Raw genomic sequence first — 19,660 nt, forward strand, 5'->3', positions numbered from 1 at the left:
GCTGCTTTTAATATTCTTTCCTTGTATTTAACCTTCGGCATTTTAATTATGTGTCTTGGTGTGGGCCTCTTTGTATCCCTGATTTTTTGGAATTCTCTGGGGTTTTATGTCCATTTCCTTCAACAGATTAGGGAAGTATTCCATCATTATTTCTTCAGTTGTTCAACATCTTGATTTTCTTCACTCATACCAATCAGATGGATATTTGGAGCCTTAATAGCGTTCCATATTCTCCTTAAATTATTTTTAAAATCTTGGTATCTTTTCTCTTCCTGTTCTGATTGTGTGTCCTTGGCTTTCTTGTCCTCTACATAGGGCATTTGATCCTCTTCTTTATTCACTTTGTTTATTCCTTTGTTTATTCCATTTAATATACTTCTCATCTCAGATGTGTTCTTCATTTCAGACTGGTTCCCTTTTATAATTTTCACTTCCATTTTTATGATTTTATCTCTTTGTCGAAGTTCCTATACTTCCCAAAAGTTCATTGAGCACCTTTATAACTAGTATTTTGAACTCTGCATCTGTTAGATTACTTGACTCCATTATTTCTGCATCTCAGTTCTGTTCTCTCATATGGTTTCTACTTCTTCGTCTTTTCATTTTGGCTATTGTTCTATGTGTTTCTATATACTAAGCAAAGCTCCAAAGTCTCATGGTCTTATTAGTGTGGATTTGTGAAGTAGGTGTCCAGTGGCACAGTCCTGAGAGGTATTCAGCTGCAGGCCAAACTTAGCTCAAGCCTCTGCCTCTCTGGGGCCACCTGTTAAGATTCAGCAAGCAATCCACAGATGCTATGCTTATATTTGCCTCAAAAGGCCACACCAGAGACCAAGGCCAGTGCTGCTCAGCAAGGAGTACCTGACTCACTGAGGATATACGTGGATGTGGCTTGGGTAGGGCCTTGAGTTGAGGGAGGCAGAATTTCAGGGAATCCTTTGGGCAGAGTGACATCTGTTAGACAGTTTGATGATGTCATGGCTATGGTGACGTTGTGTCCAGCGCACTGGTACGGGTGAGGGCTCAACAGAGGAACAATGGATACTGTAGGCACTTATGTACCAAGCGAGTCATGTCTCAGCCCTCACTCCGACAATTTCTCCCTGTAAGTCCCTGGTGTCCCCTGCGCGCAGCCAAATTGACACTGGTGCTCAGAGCAAGCATGTCCATCACTGAGAAAATCTAATTGTCGACGTGGCCCCTTTAAGAGGAGTCTGCTGCTGCCATTGTTGCAGCCTCTGTCTCACTCAGCTACTTGAGACTGGGCAGCCCCACATCCTCGCTCCATCCTACCTTCTGCCATTGCAGGGTGATTTCTTGGATTTCTTCCTAGTTGTATGGCTTTTTCCTTGCTGCTGCTCCTTGTTTCTGTCACAACTTTGATTTGGTTGCCAGAGGGATGAACAGAGCCTCTATCGTCTATGCCATTTTTTTTCTCTTCGGCTTTTTTATCCCCCACTCAAATGTCAGCCAACAACCAAGGGTATTATAAACACAAGGAAAGCCTCTGATATGAAGGAGAGACCTGGCTGGAGTCTGCTGGCTGCAAGAAGCCTGAGAGAGTTCTCCAGATGATTTTGATGCAACATCAGCTGGGAATTATTGACCTAAAGGTACCTGCAATGTAGCCCACCATTGCTGGACTAGCACAAAGCAGGTGCATGTGCTTTTTGGCAGAGCCCCATTCTCTCCTTGGGAAACTGGTCACGGGATTGGAGGCTCCTTGGTTTAGAATAACCCTGACCTTTGGGCCAGTTTGGTCAGGCTGAACACAGGGGTGTAGCTCTCTGGGGCTAGCCTGGGATTGGTGAGAATGGATTTGCTACTTATTAGATGGGTGGACTTAAGCAAGCTATTTGACCTGTTTTCTCATATGTAAAGTGGGAATATCAACAGAACCAACCTCCAAGGGTTGTTGAGAGGACTGAATGAGTGCAGGTATGCAAAGCGCCTCATCTGGTGCAGAGCACAGAGTTCAGCAGAGCAGAGCTTTTTCTTTTTTAAAATAATTATAATGAAGAAAACTAAATTATATCTTATCTAGAAGAGAGAAAAACTTGATTGAAACCATTACAAAGCCCAGCTGAAGCTCCGCTGTTTACGAGCTAATGATCTCGCTGTTGAAAACAAGGTCAAGTATGCCTGGAGGTCAAAAGCCTGTATATCAGACTCACCTGGGGAGCATTCAAAATTCTCAGTCTACAGCCCCCCTTCTCCATTAAAGCAGAATCTCTGGTGAGGAGGCATTGCATTATTAAAAAAACAAAAACAAAAACAAAAACAAAAAACCTTTCTCTGATAAGACTCACCTGGGGGCACTTATGGAAAAGACCACATCTTTCCTCACCTCTTCCGGAGATTCTGCTTTATGGGTTTGGGCATGGGTTTCTGGAGCCTGCTTTTTAAATCAGGTTCTTCTTATGAGAAGTTAGGGGAAGCACTGGTTTAAAGCAAGTTTGACCTGAGGCAAACAGATTTTGGTGCCACCTGACTAGCTACCCACAGTTCTTTGTGATGGCTCCACCTCCAGGACTCTGGAAATATTGCTCATGGTGTTTGGAGATTACAAAGCTTAAGATCTTAGCATGAGTATGTGTTCATACAAACACACACACACACACACACACACACACACACACACACACACACACTCTTACACATACTTCTGAAAACTACCTAAGATGATGGTAGACAAAAAGAATTGACTAAAATTATAACCATACACAAACTTCATTTCTTTAATATAGTTTTTTTTTTTTTTGGATTCAAGCTGGTTTTGCCCAGATAATAGCACTATGGCTCACTTGCTTTTATTACCCTCTCTCCCTTATCCTCTGTATGCCTGTCCCTTTAATCATGAAGCCTAAGGACCTAAGATTTATGGAGCCTCAGGTCTATAATAATGAGCACAATAAGTTTTGCTTACACTAGGATAACATCTTAGCTTTAGATGTGTTTCAGTCCCAGGCCCATTGAGGTAGAACAACCCCACCAGCCACTGGACCAGCCTGTATGGCGCCAGGCTGATTCCAGAACCTAGCACAATGATCCATCATTCCAGCCCTGTCCAATCAGTACCATACACTCCCCCAATTCCCTCAGTTTTTATGACTACTGATTTTTTCCTATATAATCTGTATTCCTGAGATGGGGTGGAGGCAGGTTGTTGAAAGTGCTAGCTTGTCTGTATCTCCAGGACTTGCAGCTCTCTGAAATCCTAACTTTCTTTGCTGCAAAACCTGCATTTATTTATTTTTTTTGACTTGGATGCTCATAGGCAGACAGACCCTCTTTGTTCCAGTAACAAAAGCCTAGAAGTTGGGGACTGAGACAGCGCTCAGAGGAATATTATCTCTAATATTAAGTAAAAAAAAAAAAAAAAAAAGAGGGGCTATTCCCCGGAACAGATGGGGATGATTTGGGACTTGTAAAAAATAATGTAAATGGAGTCACTTCAAAATGGAGTCAGAGCTTCCATCCCAGAGGAACTTCCTTGCACATCTCACTCCTCAAACCTTTGGAATATTAAAACAGGACAAAATAACCTTTGGAATGGCCCTGAAGCAGCACCGTAATCCAAACAAGTGTTTTTTTTTTTTTTTTTTTTAAATGTGGACTGAAAATTAAAGACATTCTTTAGAATTAGCAACAATATGTTTATCTGCGCCTAGAGAAATTCCTTCCTTTTATTCGCCTAATTGTTCCCCTTCCCTTTCTCATACATACTCTTGCCTTTACCTCATAATGGGAACACTTTTTGGGTTTCTACCTGAATCACTGCTTCCCCAATAGCTATTCATTTGGATTACAAACACACACATGTTACCTCTCACTTTGGCCTTTTATTTTTAGGTTAACTCAGTCCTGAGTGGTGGGTTCTGCAGCTGAAATCCAACAGTCCCCACTCTGTCACTTTCGAAGATGGTGCAGCTTCACAGAGTGCTTCTGAGGCAGAATAGATAGCTCAGGGGCACCTCTTACCCTCCAGGATATGGTTCCATAAATTTTTTCTTCAGACCTTTCCCTGTTTTAGCTTTGACAAGAGGAGATAAGCCTAAATTAGTCTTTTCCAGCTTAGACACCATCTTTGGCTAAGGTACAACTTTTGATTAAATATAATATCATTATAATCTTATCTGTATTGCAAATACTATGGCTCCCATCATGCTCCTGATGCCACGGCAGTTCTAGAAACATCATATAAGAAGAAAGAGTGGGAACCTGAGCTCCCCACCTACTGGAAGGAGACAACGAGGCTATGCCACTAACAATTTCTGGGCTCTACTTCCAAGAACAAAAGCCCGGAATCGAGACATTATCGCGAGACTCTCTTTCTGAGTTTGCCGACACTCCCCTCATGAGTGTATACATTCATTTTAATAAACCTTGAGCTTTCCTGCTTGACGTTCCTCTTTCTTGCCCTTGAACTCTTTCTTGAGGCATAAGACAAGAAGCTGGTCACTGGAGCTCCGAGCTCTCTTTCAACACTTGCACCTGGGAACCCTGGGAGAGCTAACCTTTCCCTGAGTGCTTCAAGCCTAGAAAACGCTAGGAATTGTCCTACTATCTGGGACAAGGAAAGGCTCAACTAGCCAACCTGGTGAGATGTGAGCCAGGGTGAGGCTAAGACCCTTACTCCTCCCCTTTCTCATTTCTAAGGACCATTATCCCCATTCAAAATTATATCTCTTCCCTGGGGCTAGCTGCCAAGCAGATAGCTTTGCTTGCTGAATTCCATGCTGCTGTGCCTTGGCTTTTCTGACAGGACTGCTGTCACAGTGTCTTGAAAACATTTTTGAGTAGTATCATGCTCAAATAGTCACATTCTGAGGAATCATGCATAGCAGGCATGTTGAAGTGTGGAGTGGATCAGTGCTGGATTAACAGCATTCTTTCAAGCCTAGACCAGGAACACCACATATGGCAGGATTTGAACAAGCTCTTGGAAGATAATTTATGAAAACAAAACGACGAGAATATGCAACTCTATGAATGTATTAAAAAACTATTGCACTGTACATTTTAAATGGGTGAATTATATGGCATATGAATCATTTCAATAAAACTGATTCACTACCATGCCCTCTCTACCCCTGCCAAAGATGAAGAATAAGAATTAAATGCTAAAAAGTAGATGATTTCCTGAAAGATAGTTGCTCATTTTAGGGCGTAATGACCAGCCTGTGTGGGACTTGGTTTTCTTTTCTACTGCTATCCTATTTAGAAATACCAGTGTGTGATCATCCATCAGCAGCAAAGAATCTGACCCAACTCACTCCCACAAACCATGCTACTATTTAGGAAGGCGAGATTTGACAAATCCTTGAAGAGCCAAAGAGGTTAACCATTTTCCAGTTTTGGGTTTGCACACCAAATCCTGACTACCATTAATAACAGTAGCTAGCACTTAGTGAAGAGTTACATACCATGCACTGTCTAAGTACATTTAACCCATAAGAACCCTATAAGGCAGCAGTCCCCAATTTTTTTGGCATCAGGGACCAGTGCTGCTATGAGAATCTAATTCCTGATGATCTGAGGTGGATTTGAGGTGGTGAGGCTAGCACTGGGGAGTGGGTGCAAATACAGATGAAGCTTCGTTAGCTTGCCTGCTGCTCACTTACTGCTGGGTGACCCTGTTCCTAACAGGCCATGGACCAGTACTGGTCCATGGCCCAGGGTTTGGGGACTCTTGCTATAAGGTAGTGCTGGTAGGATCTGCATTTTACACATGAGAAAACTGATGCATAGTTTGAGTAAATTTCCTGAAATTACTCAGCTGGTAAAAGGCTAAGCCTCACATTCTCACATTCTCACAGCCTCACATTCTCACCTTGGCGACACACTGGAAACATCTGGAGAGTTTTACAATGCACCGGTGCCTGGTTATGGCCCCTGGAGACACTGATTTTACTGATTTGGGTGTGACTTGAGCATCAGGCTTTTTACTTTTGTTTTGTTTACAGCATGCCAAATAATTCCAATAACTACTCCATAGAGTCCAAGGTCTACTTGAAAAAAACTATTTATTCCTTGTAGGTACCATGCTTGTGACTTGGCTAACTGTCAGCATGGTGAAATTCCTCTATTTGAGGTTAACAGAGAGAAGAGAAATATGAGTTTTGGGTAGTGGCTGTGGCTGTAGGCTTCCACACAACTTGTTAGGCCCTGTTTGATCCTTGGCCTCTGCTGGCCTCCCCTCCCCACAATAGGAAATCATGGTCACACACCCAAATCTAGCTCCGCCCCACTCAAACCCTTTGCCCAAATCTCGCCTAGGTAAGAGGGTCTCAAGGTAGCTCAACAGTGTGTGTCAACAGCAAGAATTCCTGGTTGTTAATTCACCCAACTCTGTGCTAAGTTGCTATAACCAGCTTTTGGACTTTGTCCTGGGTCTACACTGTGGTCCTAGTTAAGGTTCTACTCAGGTCATCAGGAATGCTGCTGCTTTCTCACATGTGGCACCTGCACTTCACTTAGGGAGGGGCGAGGCTCACTTCAGTCTCTGATCTCTGTAGTTGCTCCTTTATAATTACAGTCCCCAGTTCCTGTCCACCACCATTCCTAAGTAGGTCTCCCTTGGTCTACTTTTGAGCTAGTTTCCCTTGGAGACCAGGCGGGCTGCTTCCTGTGAAATGGTCCTCTTGAAGATTCACACACTTGACCATAATATACATTTTCAACTCTCTGTAAGGGTCTGCCCCTCAAGATAGAGATGTATAGTTGAGTCCTCTGAAGTTAATATGGAAAGTAGATTTAAAACGCACAGTTAAAAGAACATGGGAAACCTGAGCCTGAGAATATGATGCCCCACCCCAGGACTGCTCAGTGGGGTGCTGCTCCCCTTCCATGGCACTCTGGGGCAGGGTTCCCCTCTGCCCTCTCAACCCTAGGCTGGCTTCCTGCCCACCTCTACCAACAGGAAGCAGCTGCAGAAAAGAACCAGAGTCTCCCCAGATTTAACAAGCTCAGAGGGGAAATCAGCTAAGCTCTACTGAAAAATGTGAGCCTAGTTAGACCGTGGCTCTCATTGTTGACCTCTGTGCTAAATATGAACCCCTCTTGTGGTGGCCACATAATGTTCTGATCTGACAGCTCCAAACTCATTTCATTGTTGAGTTCCTTCTCAAGTCTTTCAGTTTTGCCTTTTAGAAACCCTGTTCCATTGATAATGCCATTCCTCATGGCCACAAGCACTTTGCAGAACCTCCCTCTTCTTTCTCATTTGAGCTAAGGAATACAACTTCCTGGAGCCCTTGTGAGTAGAGGTGGTTTGTTCTCACACCCCCAGATTACCTTAGGCCTGGAAGCCAGTGGCATTCTTGTTGCTTCTTATTGCCGTTTATAGACAAATATGTGTCTGCTCTCCTCCGAGATCTGTGCTGTCCTTCTAGACCATCTGCAACATTTATTATTAGTTCTTTTGCTGTCAGAAAACCTAAAATAAGTTTCTCAAACACATGAGATTTTATTTTTTAAGTTAAAGATGTTCCAGAAGTAGTTCAGAGCACGTAAGGTGGCTTCATGGAGTCCTCAGAGATCCAGGCTTCTTCCTGCTCACTGATCTGCCATTCTTAGGATGGGGCCCTCCTCCTCATGACCCAAGGTGCAGCTCAAGCTTCAGTCATCACATTGAACTTCAGGTCAGCCATAGAGGAAGGAAAACAAGAAGGCTTCGAAAAGGTCCAGAGAGTAGTCACTTGGCCACTCCAACTTGCCATCAAGGCTGGGTGATGTGATTTTTAAAAGTCTGGGTGGCAATGATTACAGCTTAAATTTGAACTCCTTATTGCCGAGAAAGAAGGGATAAATGGATTCTGGGTCACAATTCTCCTTTTCCCCTATGCCCTTCTCTGCCATCTTTACTACTGACCTCCACCTATAGCTTGGTTGTTCCTCACAGTTTCTGAGGACATGGGTTCTTATTTCCCTCTGACTTTACCATCATCTCAGGAGACCTCAGCATCCCTGTCAATGACCCCCTTTTTGACCTCTCCATGCCAACAGTTATTACCTCCATTCAGCCTCCCCTCCTCATGGCCACAGCGTGGAGCTTCTCACTTTACCTCTGAAGTGTTATCTGACCACAATCTCTTATCCTGTCAGCTCTCTCCTCCCTCTCTCCAAATATATTCTGGGACCTCATTAGGATCTTGAGTTCTTCGCCTCCGCCCTGTTTACTAGACTACTTACTCCTCACAACTGCATGATGTCCTGCCTTTCTCTTATACTCTCAGCTCCCTCCCACACCTGATTAATGCAGCCCCCTGCCTCCACCTGCAAGGCCTCTCTTCTGCAGAGACCATACAGCTTCAGATTCATGGTATCTAATGATAGTTGCCCCCCGACACTGCTCGTAAAGCCTCTAAAATGGGTTTTGTCAGCTCTGTCTCCTGCGCCAGCTTGTTTTCCTCAAGTGTTAGGAAAAGTGATTTGTATACTCACCAAATAGAGGCCGCTCCAGGGGCCTGGCCCACATCACACATCTAAGTCAGCCCATACTTTTGGGACATGCCTGACTGTCAAGGAAACATAACATGCCAATCTCAATTCTCCCACTGAGCTTTGGTTTACCTTATCCTAGAAAATAGGATCTGCTGGCCTTATAAGGAAACCCCTGACCTTCTAGCCTGTTTCCAGTTGCCAGTTCAAATGCTCTCTAAAACTCTTCCTTGCCCAAACAGCCCTCAGGAAGTGTTCCACTGCTTGTGAGGTACTATGCTTTCCCAATGCATGGATTGTTTTCCCTTGAATAAAGAACATCAAACATCTTACTAAATTTTTTTTTTTTAATTTATAGTGTCTTGGGAATGTTTGTTGGTTCTCCCAGCATTCCTTTTAGGCTTACTGCTTGTTTCAGGGTCCATATTCCCTAGTGATCTCTTTCATACCCAGGGTTTCGACTGCTCTCTGGTATAAACAGGAGCTAAATTCACCCAGTCCTAGGCATGTTTGGGCATGTCTGGGAGCTGGGTGGACTGGACTCATCTGGCTCTCTTAGTGAGGGAACTAGATGTCTCCTGGGAAGCACCCGGCTATTGTTTCACTCCCTCAATCACAATCAACAGATCTAATTCAACACCTGTTAATGAGCATTCTTCTAGGCACTGGGGCACAGGGATGGTCAGCAGGGAACAAAACAGACAAAATTCTGGTCTTCATTGGGAGAGACATAAACAAGTTAAATAAGTAAGCTGTGAGAAGTGCTAAGGGGAAAATTAAGCAGGGCAAAGGGATAGGAAGTTGTGTGTGTGCACATGTGCATGTATGTGTAAGGGTGTTGACATTTGAGATAGAATAAACACTGAGATGGTGAGTAAAGACTGAAGGGTAATATGTGGCTATATGTGGGGAAAGTATTCCAGGTTGAGGGAACAGTAAGTTCAAAAGTCCTAAGGGGACAAAAAGGTCCTTTGAGGAGTGAAGGAAGCATGGTGAGGAAGGAGGAGCAACCCAGACATAATGTTAGAGCATCATGGAGTGTGTGTGAGAGAGGGGTGTTAAGGTCGATAGCAGAGGGCTTTGTAAGGACTTGGGTTTTACTCTGAGGTGGGAAGACAGAGGAATATTTTGAGCAAAGGAGTGATATAATTGATGTTTTAAAATGTTACTCAGGCTACTATTGTTGTGGTGCGATCAAATCCAAGACCCACGGAGCCAATTGAGATGAATTGTGAGCCTTTATTAGCCGGCCGGCGACTGACTCTCTACCACACAGGGTTAGAAGAGATCAGCCCCGAGCTCCCAGAAGAGGCAGTATATATAGCCCCCAGCACATCCCTGAGCAGATCACCACACCTGGTTAACAGAATCAGAAGTAAATATTTAATACTGGCTTACTGAAAAATTGTCCACCCATAACATTATGTTAAGAATGGGCTGAAGAGTAGAAACAGAAAGACCAGTAAGGAGGCTGTTGCAATAATTCAGGCAAGAGCTAACAGTGGCTGGGTCTGGCTGGGAACAGTGAAGGTAATGAGAGGTGGTTAGGACCTTCATGGGTTTTGAAGGTAGCACCTAGAGAATGCTAATGGTGGACCACAGATGATGCTATTTAAGACCTAATGATCCAGACTGATTATTGTCTATTTGGGCTATGCCTTCAGATTGCACAGTGTGTGTGTGTTAGAAGGGGAAGGTTAGGGATTTTTAAAATTTTATGTCTCATGTATAAGGGAGATCATATGGTATTTCTTTTTCTGATTTATTTCACTTAGTTTAATGCTCTCAAGATTCATCTGTGTTGTCACAATGGCAAGAGATTCTTCTTTTTTGTGGGTGAATAATATTCCTGGGTGTTGTTAGGTCGGTGAGGGGTGGGGGGAGTATCAGCTGAATGCCTGCCTGGAGACTTCCCAGCTTGATATCGGAATCCGGAATCGGACAAAGGCCCACCCTAAAGCCCTGGTGCCACCTCCCTAATCCGGATGCTCAACTGACATTCCCCATTCTATACCCCACCCCCGCATAATCCTATAAAACCTATGCGGGCCTCTAGTCCCAGAGCACGACTTCTCTGCCCCCTCTCTTCTCAGGACCAGTGAACCTCGCCCGGGAGCGCTCTCCCAATAAAGGCTTGCTTTTAAAATTTCTCTTTGCATGTCATGCGTTTACCTTACAGGTGTGTTTATGTGTATGTGTATGCTACATCTTCTTTATTCATTCATTAATGATCACTAAAGTTGCTTCCATATGTTGCCAATTATAAATAATGCTGCAATGAACATGGGAGTACAGATATCTTTTCGAATTAGTGTTTTCTTTCCTTCAGATAAATACCCAGAAGTGGAATTGCTGGGCCACAAGAATTTTTTTTTTCCCTTAAGCAAATTGATATTCTCAATGTCAATCATTGTGGAAAGATGCTGATCCTGCAGCAGGAAGGGAGAAAGGCTTGGATTGGGGCCAGGGTGTCGGTGGGGCTTGGAGTGTGGAGATGCTGGGGACGTTCCTGGTGGTGGTTTTAGGGGGAAGGGGCTGAGTGAGTTAGCCCTGACCTGCTGAAGACTAGGGTACTGTTGGGTTCTGTTGGTTTTCTGAGAAGCCACTTTTAATAGAACTCACTGTTTTAGCCGCCAGCCCCCGAAAGGCACACGGACCACCGGAACTCAGTGAGTTATAGGAAACACTCTTTATTCAGCAAGCTGGGTCTGCCAGGGGTAGGTACGCAGACCCCAAATTAAGCAGCCCTGAAATGTAGAGGTACAGGGTTTTTAAGCCCAAAATCCCATTCTTCATTCAGTCTAAACACAAAGGGCTATCTTTTTTTTTGTTCATTACCTGTCAACTCACAGGTCAGGTGCATAAGTGGGGTTACAGAAGCAGAAAGCTTGTTTAGAATGTTATGTTCTTATAATCAAAGGCCTAAGTTCCCATAGCGTTAGCCAAGCAGTAATTTTTCCAGTAAGAGTCATTGTTTCAGCCACCACAGTACTTCACCCGCTTGTTACACATTTGTTCCTTTTCAATGCAGACATCAATGCCCTTGATAGTGGGCACTGGCGGTAGTGGGTCAGAGTCAGAGTCATGGCTCTAGGAGTTGTCACTGGGACCTAGGCATGGCTCTGAGTCCTGGGTGGTCCACAGTGAGCAGGAGGAGGAAGAGATAAACCCTGGCAGCAGAGTTCTAGTTCAAGAAGTAAGTTCATGTATAATAACCCCCACACATGCATGAGGGGACCCCACAATTCCCCGGATCTGTTTGAGAGGGGCTGGAGTTCCCTAGGAGTGGGAGGAGGCTGAGGAGGAGAAAGACTGTTTTGGATGACTCACTGTTATGCTGTTCCTCACCCCAAGCTTCTGTTACCTGGGAAGTGTGCCTTCTCTCACTCACCGACTCCTATTTTTCCTCTCCCTCCAGGCTGGCGTTTTCTCCTGGTACCCACACCTCCTAGGCACCTTGACTTCTGATATACAAGATCTCAAGCTCAACATGTCCCAGAGTGAGCTCTTCTTCCCCTTCCAATGCTCTCCCTGCTCTTCTCCCAGTCTCCAGTGTGACACTAGCCCCAGCCACTCCCCGGCCAGAGCCCTGGTGTGCAACTAGATTACATTTTTCCTTTTGTCTGTCACCTGACCTACATGCCACCTCCTCAACCCCTCTTGATTTCTGTGCCTTTTTTCTATCCTTGTTGCTCTGGCCAATTTCTGGGGTGACCCCTCAGGAGTCATGCCCTCCTCTCCAACCTCCATACTCCCACAGCTGCCCTTCCTGGTGCGATCACCATCCTGCTCACCCTTTCTTAGGTGGCTCCCTATCATCCTCAAAAGTAAGGCTCACCCTACTGCACAGCATACAAGGCCTTTTTTGGCATGGCCAGGCTGACTGTTCAGCCTTCGCTGCCTCCGCCCCCCGCCCCTGACAGCAGCACTTTCTCGAACACTGCAGGGGTGGGGTAGGGGTACTATTTCTAATGTCTTATGTGTCTGTAGACTGCAGGGACTTTCAGATTCCCCAGAGGAAACGGTATAGAAGAAACAGCTCCCTCTCAGTTCCCCTGTGGTTGGGATGGACTATTTGGTGATTTGGGAGAAGAAACTGAGTACCCTCAACTGGGTGTCTTTCACTTCCTGTCATGCACAAAGATGCATTCAAGTCCATTTTCTAATGCTCGTTGACTGGGGCTTTGCTTTGGGAAAGGGCAAGCCTGCAGTTTTGGGAGGGAGGAGTTCAATTTATGGGGACCCTTTGGAAAGCCCACTCCCTCCAGAGTGCTATTTATTATTACCCTAAAACACCAGCCAAACCCCAGGGTCTCTCAAACTGTCTGCTCTTCCGTTCCTGAAATGTCCTGTCCCTCTTGTGGCCAATTTCTTTATGTACAGTCTACTCAGGGTCTGCATCAGTGGTGATCACCCCTGCCCCTCCTCCCTCATTACAGTGCTCCTTCCCTGTGCTTCCACCACACTTGGTGGGTTCCTCCATGCTTTCCTGGTACAAAATTCTATTGCAATGTATGATGCAGGTCTTTTTCTTCCTTTTCATCTTTGTATCCCTTGTTCCTAGCACAAGGTCTGGCGCACAGTATTTTGCTTGGTAAAGTTGCTGAATAATTAATTCAGTTCAACATGGTCTATCCAGCATATACCATGTTCTAGGCCCAATGTGCTAAGTAAGTATTGGGATACAGGAGTGAATAAGATGTGGACCCGTAGAGGTGAATGGTCTGGTGGAAAAGGCACACACATTTGTAATTAAATAATTATCAAGTAATATGATGTCCTATACTAAAGTTGCGAAGGATGTAGCTCTTGTGTGGTTAAGAAATGCTGGATCTGGAGTTAGGAGTCAGGGTTAAATCCTAGCTCCATAACCAACTAGCCTTCATTTTTACAGCTGTGAAAGAAATGGAAATAACAGTACCTATCTCGATGGGGTAAAGACAAAATGAGATAGTATATAAAAGCGTCCCTCAGTCACTGGGCACATAATATAAGACCAATGAATGTTTGCAAAGTTGTCTGTGCTACAACTTAGAAGAGCCTAGATAGAGCCTTTGCTTTTGCCTAGGGTAGCTGGGCATAGAGGAGTGGTCATGGATCGAGAGAGAGCAGCTGTAAACTCTGTTTCTGGAGAGATCTAGCTGGGGCTAGATCTTGGTGAAGCTGTGGGAAGGCAGCTCTCAAAGGAGCAGCAGTGAGCTGTCAGGAACAGCCATGAGACCTGGTAATATGTCCCCCGCCCACTGCAGAAGCTGCTGAGTCTGCTGGCCAAGGCCCAGAGGGCTTTGTTTTGATTCTGAAGGAGCTTGTGGCTGAAGGACAGGCCTGAACAGGGCCTGGGTGCTGAGACTTGAGCCTAGCTGTTTCACCAGAGGAGCTGGGAGACCTGCTCAGCCCAGCCCCTCCTGTGGAGCCTAAGCCTAGATTCCTAAAGTGAATTCCAGCTAGAATTTAGAGTACGCAGGTTTTTGGGGGCTTCGTCCAGTCACAGCCCCAAAGCAAAGAATTCCTGCCTTGCTGGCAGGTTGTAAGGTAGAGCAACCCCCAGTGTGAAATCGTACATCTTGAAGTTTGTAGCCTTGGTCTAATCTCTTTAAGCTAGTTTTTCACCTGTAAAATGGGATAAAATGTACCCATTTCCCATTTTTGTTACCAGAATTAAAGAAGAAAAGGTGTTTTCTTACTTTGCACAATGAAGATCTTTGTACCTGGCATTTATTGTTCACAGTAGCTGTGTGGGAAGGTTATAGAAACTACCTGGAGAGTCACCTCTGCTGTAATCAGTCATGAAGGCCAATAGGATTCAATACTTCTCAAACTTTCATACCACCTAGGGGTCTGCAAAATGCAGATTCTGATCCAGCAGGCCTGGGGTGGGAGCTGCGAACCTGTATATTTCACACGCATTCAGATGGTGCCCAGCTGCCTGGCCGTGAGCAGCAGGCTGTCAGTGCTCCCCTCTCTCTGTTCCTGCTCCACTATGCAGGCTCCTCATCCTCACCCTGTTCTAACTCCAGCCTTCCCCAACTCCCTGCAAGTGCTCAGTGTCACCAGATTAATCTTCTGAAGTGGGGGAGACAATTCCTGGTGTACAGCCATGAAGGACTGCAGGAGTGGCTGCTCTTGTTGGGGGAGGCGAGGGAGGGAAGAGCTGTCTTAGGAGTAGTTGGACTTTTATCTAGCAAACACCTCGAAGGTGGCCTCCTGTGTGGGAGGCCAGTTCTCTGGGCTTATTTCTAAAGAGACCTTAAGTGGTGTGAGGCTTAGCAAGAAAGGTAGCTGACTCAGACACGACCTCCCTCCGTGTGGAGAATGGTCTCTGGTAGGCTCCTTGCTGGCACTGCTTGCCTTTTGGGAAAAAGGGTAAGCAGGTACTGGAAGCCCTGGCTGATCAGCAGTAAGAAGCAGCTGCTCTGGGAAGGAGGCCAGGTGAAGGTCCCGACCATGCTCTTGGCTTGTCTCTCAGCTTAAGTCAGAGGAGGAAGAGGGAGGGTTGGTTTAGTCCCTCAGCCTTGTAGAAACAGTGGTCATACCTGTATTCAGACAGGTTAAGTCCTGCTTTAAAGAACTCAAAGCCATCTCTATAATGTGTCTGGAGATCTTCTGGAGAAAAGAGTCAGATGGGTGTCGATGTCCCAGTTGAGTGCCCCTGGCATTGCCAGGGTCTGGATCCAGCAGGGGGTCCCCCCAACTGGGAGGACTTGTCCACGGCATTCTGGCAGTGGTCTTTCCACTCAGCGAGAAGCTCTATGCTGACTTCCTATAGTTCTAATGCCAAGAAATATTGAATTGAGATTTACTAAACTGTGCAAAGCTGAATGAAGAGCAGTACACCTGGAGAGTCTGGAGCCGAGAATTTGCCTCCAGGGGTTGGAGGGGTTGATCTCTAAGTTCAGATTATAAGAGTAGATCCTGAAGAACATAATTTTCTAGCTGACAGATGAGAAAAATGCAGATGGAAATTCCTACACATAAACCACATTCAAGAGTACACTGGGGTCCCTGTTGGGCTGTATGTACTTTTTTGGTCTTTTTTGCATAAAAGAAATAATTGGCTGGTCTGTTAGCTAAACATAATGTGCACTTGCAGCTGTAGTTACACTCGATGGGCTGGCAGGAGGAAATTGTATACTGTGCATTAATGAGCAACTAATTAAACAGAGGAAGCTGACTGTCCATCAGTGGTGGCTCTATTTCCACTTTGACAGCATAGATGTAAGATAAGGAAATGCTTTACGGCATAGGAGGACATGGAGTTTATCTACAGCAAATTATTTTATACCTATAATGGTTCTATAGAATTAAAAAAAACACCTCACTTTTATAATATTTCATTTATTAGCCTACTTCCAGAAAGTAATGACAGCAGCTTATAATTAAAAATACATAGGTAAACTGGGCAGCTTAAGTATAAGATCAGAAACCAGAGAGGAAGTAGAGAGAAAATTCTGCCTAGAACCAATGGTAAGAAGTACTGGGCATTAAATGTGGTTCTCACCCTCTCATTTCTTGCTTTCTCTACCTTCTTATATGTGTGATCCTGAAAAAGTCAGATATCCCATGGCTCCTGTGGGTCCCAGGCCTGGCTGGTCCCGGTTCTGGCTGTGATCCAGGCTTGCGACTGGAAATAGGACTCCACGTTTAGAATGTTACAGTAGTGTAGTAGTGTGCCTGCGCCTAAAATATGTAAACATAATTCCGTTTATTGTATCACACATGTGTGGCTGAATGCCATTGTTGTACTCCGATATGTGTGGAGCCATGTGGTCACCTGGAGAGCAGAAGGGGAGCACAGAAAAGGGGAGCAGAAGAAGAGCAGAAGCAGAAGCCTGCTCCCTGCAATAGACTGCACTTCCTGCAACAGAAGTGTGCTCTCCACAATAAAGTTGGTGCTTGCTTTTTCATTCTCATGTCTGCTCCTTGTGTGTTCTTTCAACTAGGCATCTCACCACTAAAACTGTCCCTTCCTAATCAGCCCAGCACTGACACCCCCAAAGACATTTTAAGAAATTTCACTAGGAATTCAAAGCTGGAGTCTGGATCAGAGTTTGGTAGCTTTCAGAGGCTAGAGGTATAGCACTCAGAACCATCATTTTTGGTCTTCTGGCCCCTGCTCTGCTGCTTTCTCTTCCCCTGGAAGGTCATTCTTTACTCCTCCTGTTTGATCTTGACCCCAAGCCCTGTGAAAGCTGCTATCACATTTCCCACAGTGGGTGTCTAGCAGAGAAGTAGCCTCAGTGAGCCTAGTGAGGTCAGGTACTGCACGTGAGAACAAGTCCTGAGGATAGACTGGCAACTTGTGCCCACACCTGTCCTGATTCTCATCTGAACTGGGGATGTAGGACCAACAGCCAGGGAGAAGCCAAAGATGGGGAGAAACAGGAGACTGGAGAATGGCAGGGCCTTACAGGCCATGTTGAATGTGGGACTCTGTTCATGTTTAAAGTAGGGATGTGACCTGGTCAAATTTGATTTTCACATTTTCACACTTGGCCTCTAGCTACCATGCTGAGTGACAAGCCTAAACACTTAGCCCACTAGAGAACCATTACATGTGGAGCTCAGGTTAGAGGTGACAGGTCTATCTTATAGCCTCTTGCTCCATCTGTGCTGCCCGCCTCACCTATGTCTCATCCCTACACCTGCTCTCTGAGCTCAAATCATATTGTAGATCTTTAAGTTCCTCAAAAGGGCTCTGTTCTCTCTCACCTCTGGGCCTTTCCATGCCAGTTTCTCCTCTTGTGAATATAAATCCACAATCTTCACTTGGCTGATGTCTGCTCCTTCCTTAGGGAACATGTCCCTGACACCTCACCCCAAGTCAGGTCCCCCTTGGCACCTCGCAGTTCCTTTGAAATATTCACCTCTCTTGTAATTAAATGGGTGGGGTGGATATTCCCTATTTTGGGGGCCTAGCAATATATTTTGTGTGTATGGCTACAGTACCCTTGTTTTATATTTGGGTACCACCCTGCCTTTACTCTCAACTTTAGGTAAAGTTGACCCCATCCACCCCTGGGCACCAAGAGTGAAGCATGTGACCTAGGCTAGACCAATCAGTATGGTCCATCCCCCATGGCTTTGAGATGGGACGTCGCTTGTAAAATTCTCAATCTTTTAGCAGGAAATGAAATGGGACATCTCTTGCAGAGTTTACCTTTTTAGTAAACATAGTTTTCTTCCCTCCTTTCTTTGGGAAAAAAAGACTCTCTCACTCAAATTCTGATAATTGCCCTGGCGACTCAGATCCTCTGGCTATTGATAAGGGTCATCAGCCCATTGCTAAGCAGAAATGATGTTAAGCCAGGCAAAGCCCTTAGAGTCTGGGGAGGGGACTTTAAGCCAAAAGGTCTTTCTTTTTATTCTTTAAGAAACATGTTAACCAAGCCTGTTTCCCTTTACTCACTTAATAGGCAAATCAAAAATAGAAATTAATAGATGTATAATTTAAATAATGAGTTTATATTTTCTTTTCCTTGTCTAGGTAATGAGGTAGCACTTCAGCAGGAAACCCAGGACCCTATCCTGACTGAGGTGAAAAGGGAAAGAGCTCCATGAAACCCCTATAGTCGGGGACTATGGCCATTCTCAGCAGGAAGCAGATACAAAAGAAGAGAACTCCCTCAACATCCATACTACTAATAATAAGGGGGTTCATGGCTCTTAGAAAAAAGATAGGCAGGAAAGTTAGTTAGGGGGTTTTGGGTCTGCCTGCAAAGACACTGAGGTCATCCTATTTTAGAAGGGGTCAGCCCTAATTCGCCCACAATTAAGCAAGCCTGAAGGCATTATTTTAACTCATGGGAAGAAACCAGTAGGCAGAGATTTAGGTACCAGTTTAAGCCAGTCACTAGCACCTGCGCAATGAAGACCCTAACGACCTTCAACTCACCGGAGTCTCATTATATCATCATTATAATATGATGCATATGCTCGGAAGTTCATTAATATCATTATGACAGACTGAATTCTGGGAACAAATATGTGCAGAAAGCAAAACGATGAATCATTGAGTCCTGTCAATCTTAGTTGTCAATTAAACCCACTCAAAGTAACCACACACAGCAAAAAAGGATAAAAACCCCAAAGTCTTTGTTAACAGGCCTTTTGAGCCACGCTTCTCTTGCTCAGGCCCGCTTCCACATCTGGAGGTAAACTTTCCCTTCCAAAAAAGCTTTTCTTTTCTGGTATATTTCAGCTTCTTGCTCAATTCTTTGTTTGAGACATCAAGAACCTGGACAATGTGCCGGGAGAGGACCCCCACTCTCTGGTAACAGCTTCAATGATTGGTTTAGGAATGGGCAGGTGATCTAAATAAGCCTATTAGGGCCATAGACACTCAATCCCTAGGAATGTGTTTGAGTTTTTGAGATCACTGACTCACTTTCATTGACCTAAGGTGGTGATGATGATATGAGCCTGAGATTTGCCTGAGCCACCATTTGTAGTGTTAAAGAGAAAATCACAAGCCCAATATGGAGTCATTTGTGCTAAAGTTCATGTCCTAATGGCAGTGTTGACCTTCTCTGGAAATGTAATGTTAACCAACCAGTCTGGAGTTTTCTGGTCAACACCAATGAGGTGTTTTAATCTGTCACATGAGCCTTTGTCATTCATCCCAAAGGAAGAGAGACAATCTGCAGGATAAAACTGTCCTGGCCTAAAAATAATCCTCTCTTTTCTTTTGCTAATAATTCCATCGCTCTAACCTTCTTCCTATAAAAACATTCCATTTTATACAACCCCTTGTAGCGCCCTTCTGGTTCTTAGATAGGATGCCGTCCAATTCATGAATCACTTCATAAAGCCATTAGATCTTCACATTTACTTGGTTGAATTTTTTTTAAACAGATTTCACGATAGTGTCGGGACCAAAATGAACTTCTGACGGCATTCAGGAACAATGAGAAACACAGGCGTGGCTCCCACAAACTTAATTTTGAGCTCACTGTCTTCCTCATTATTTCTGAGAGCTGTTGGTAAATCTCTCTCCCTGTTTCAATTCTGCTCTCTTTGTGTTCAAGCTCCTGATCTAACTAAATGGCTTTCCATTACAGGGCAAGTCAGTTTGAGCAGGCAGATAGTTATACCCAGAGCCAAGCCTCTAGTCTTTAAGACCGCAATTTCCCCCAACCCCCCATGAAAAACTCCAGCCCTTAACTCTGTCCCTGCATTCTACATTGAGAGGAGAGGAAAGTTGTCTACAATTCCCCACTTG

This window comes from Rousettus aegyptiacus, unplaced genomic scaffold, assembly GCF_014176215.1.
Source record: "Rousettus aegyptiacus isolate mRouAeg1 unplaced genomic scaffold, mRouAeg1.p scaffold_m13_p_15, whole genome shotgun sequence".
In the NCBI taxonomy this organism is placed as follows: Eukaryota; Metazoa; Chordata; class Mammalia; order Chiroptera; family Pteropodidae; genus Rousettus; species Rousettus aegyptiacus.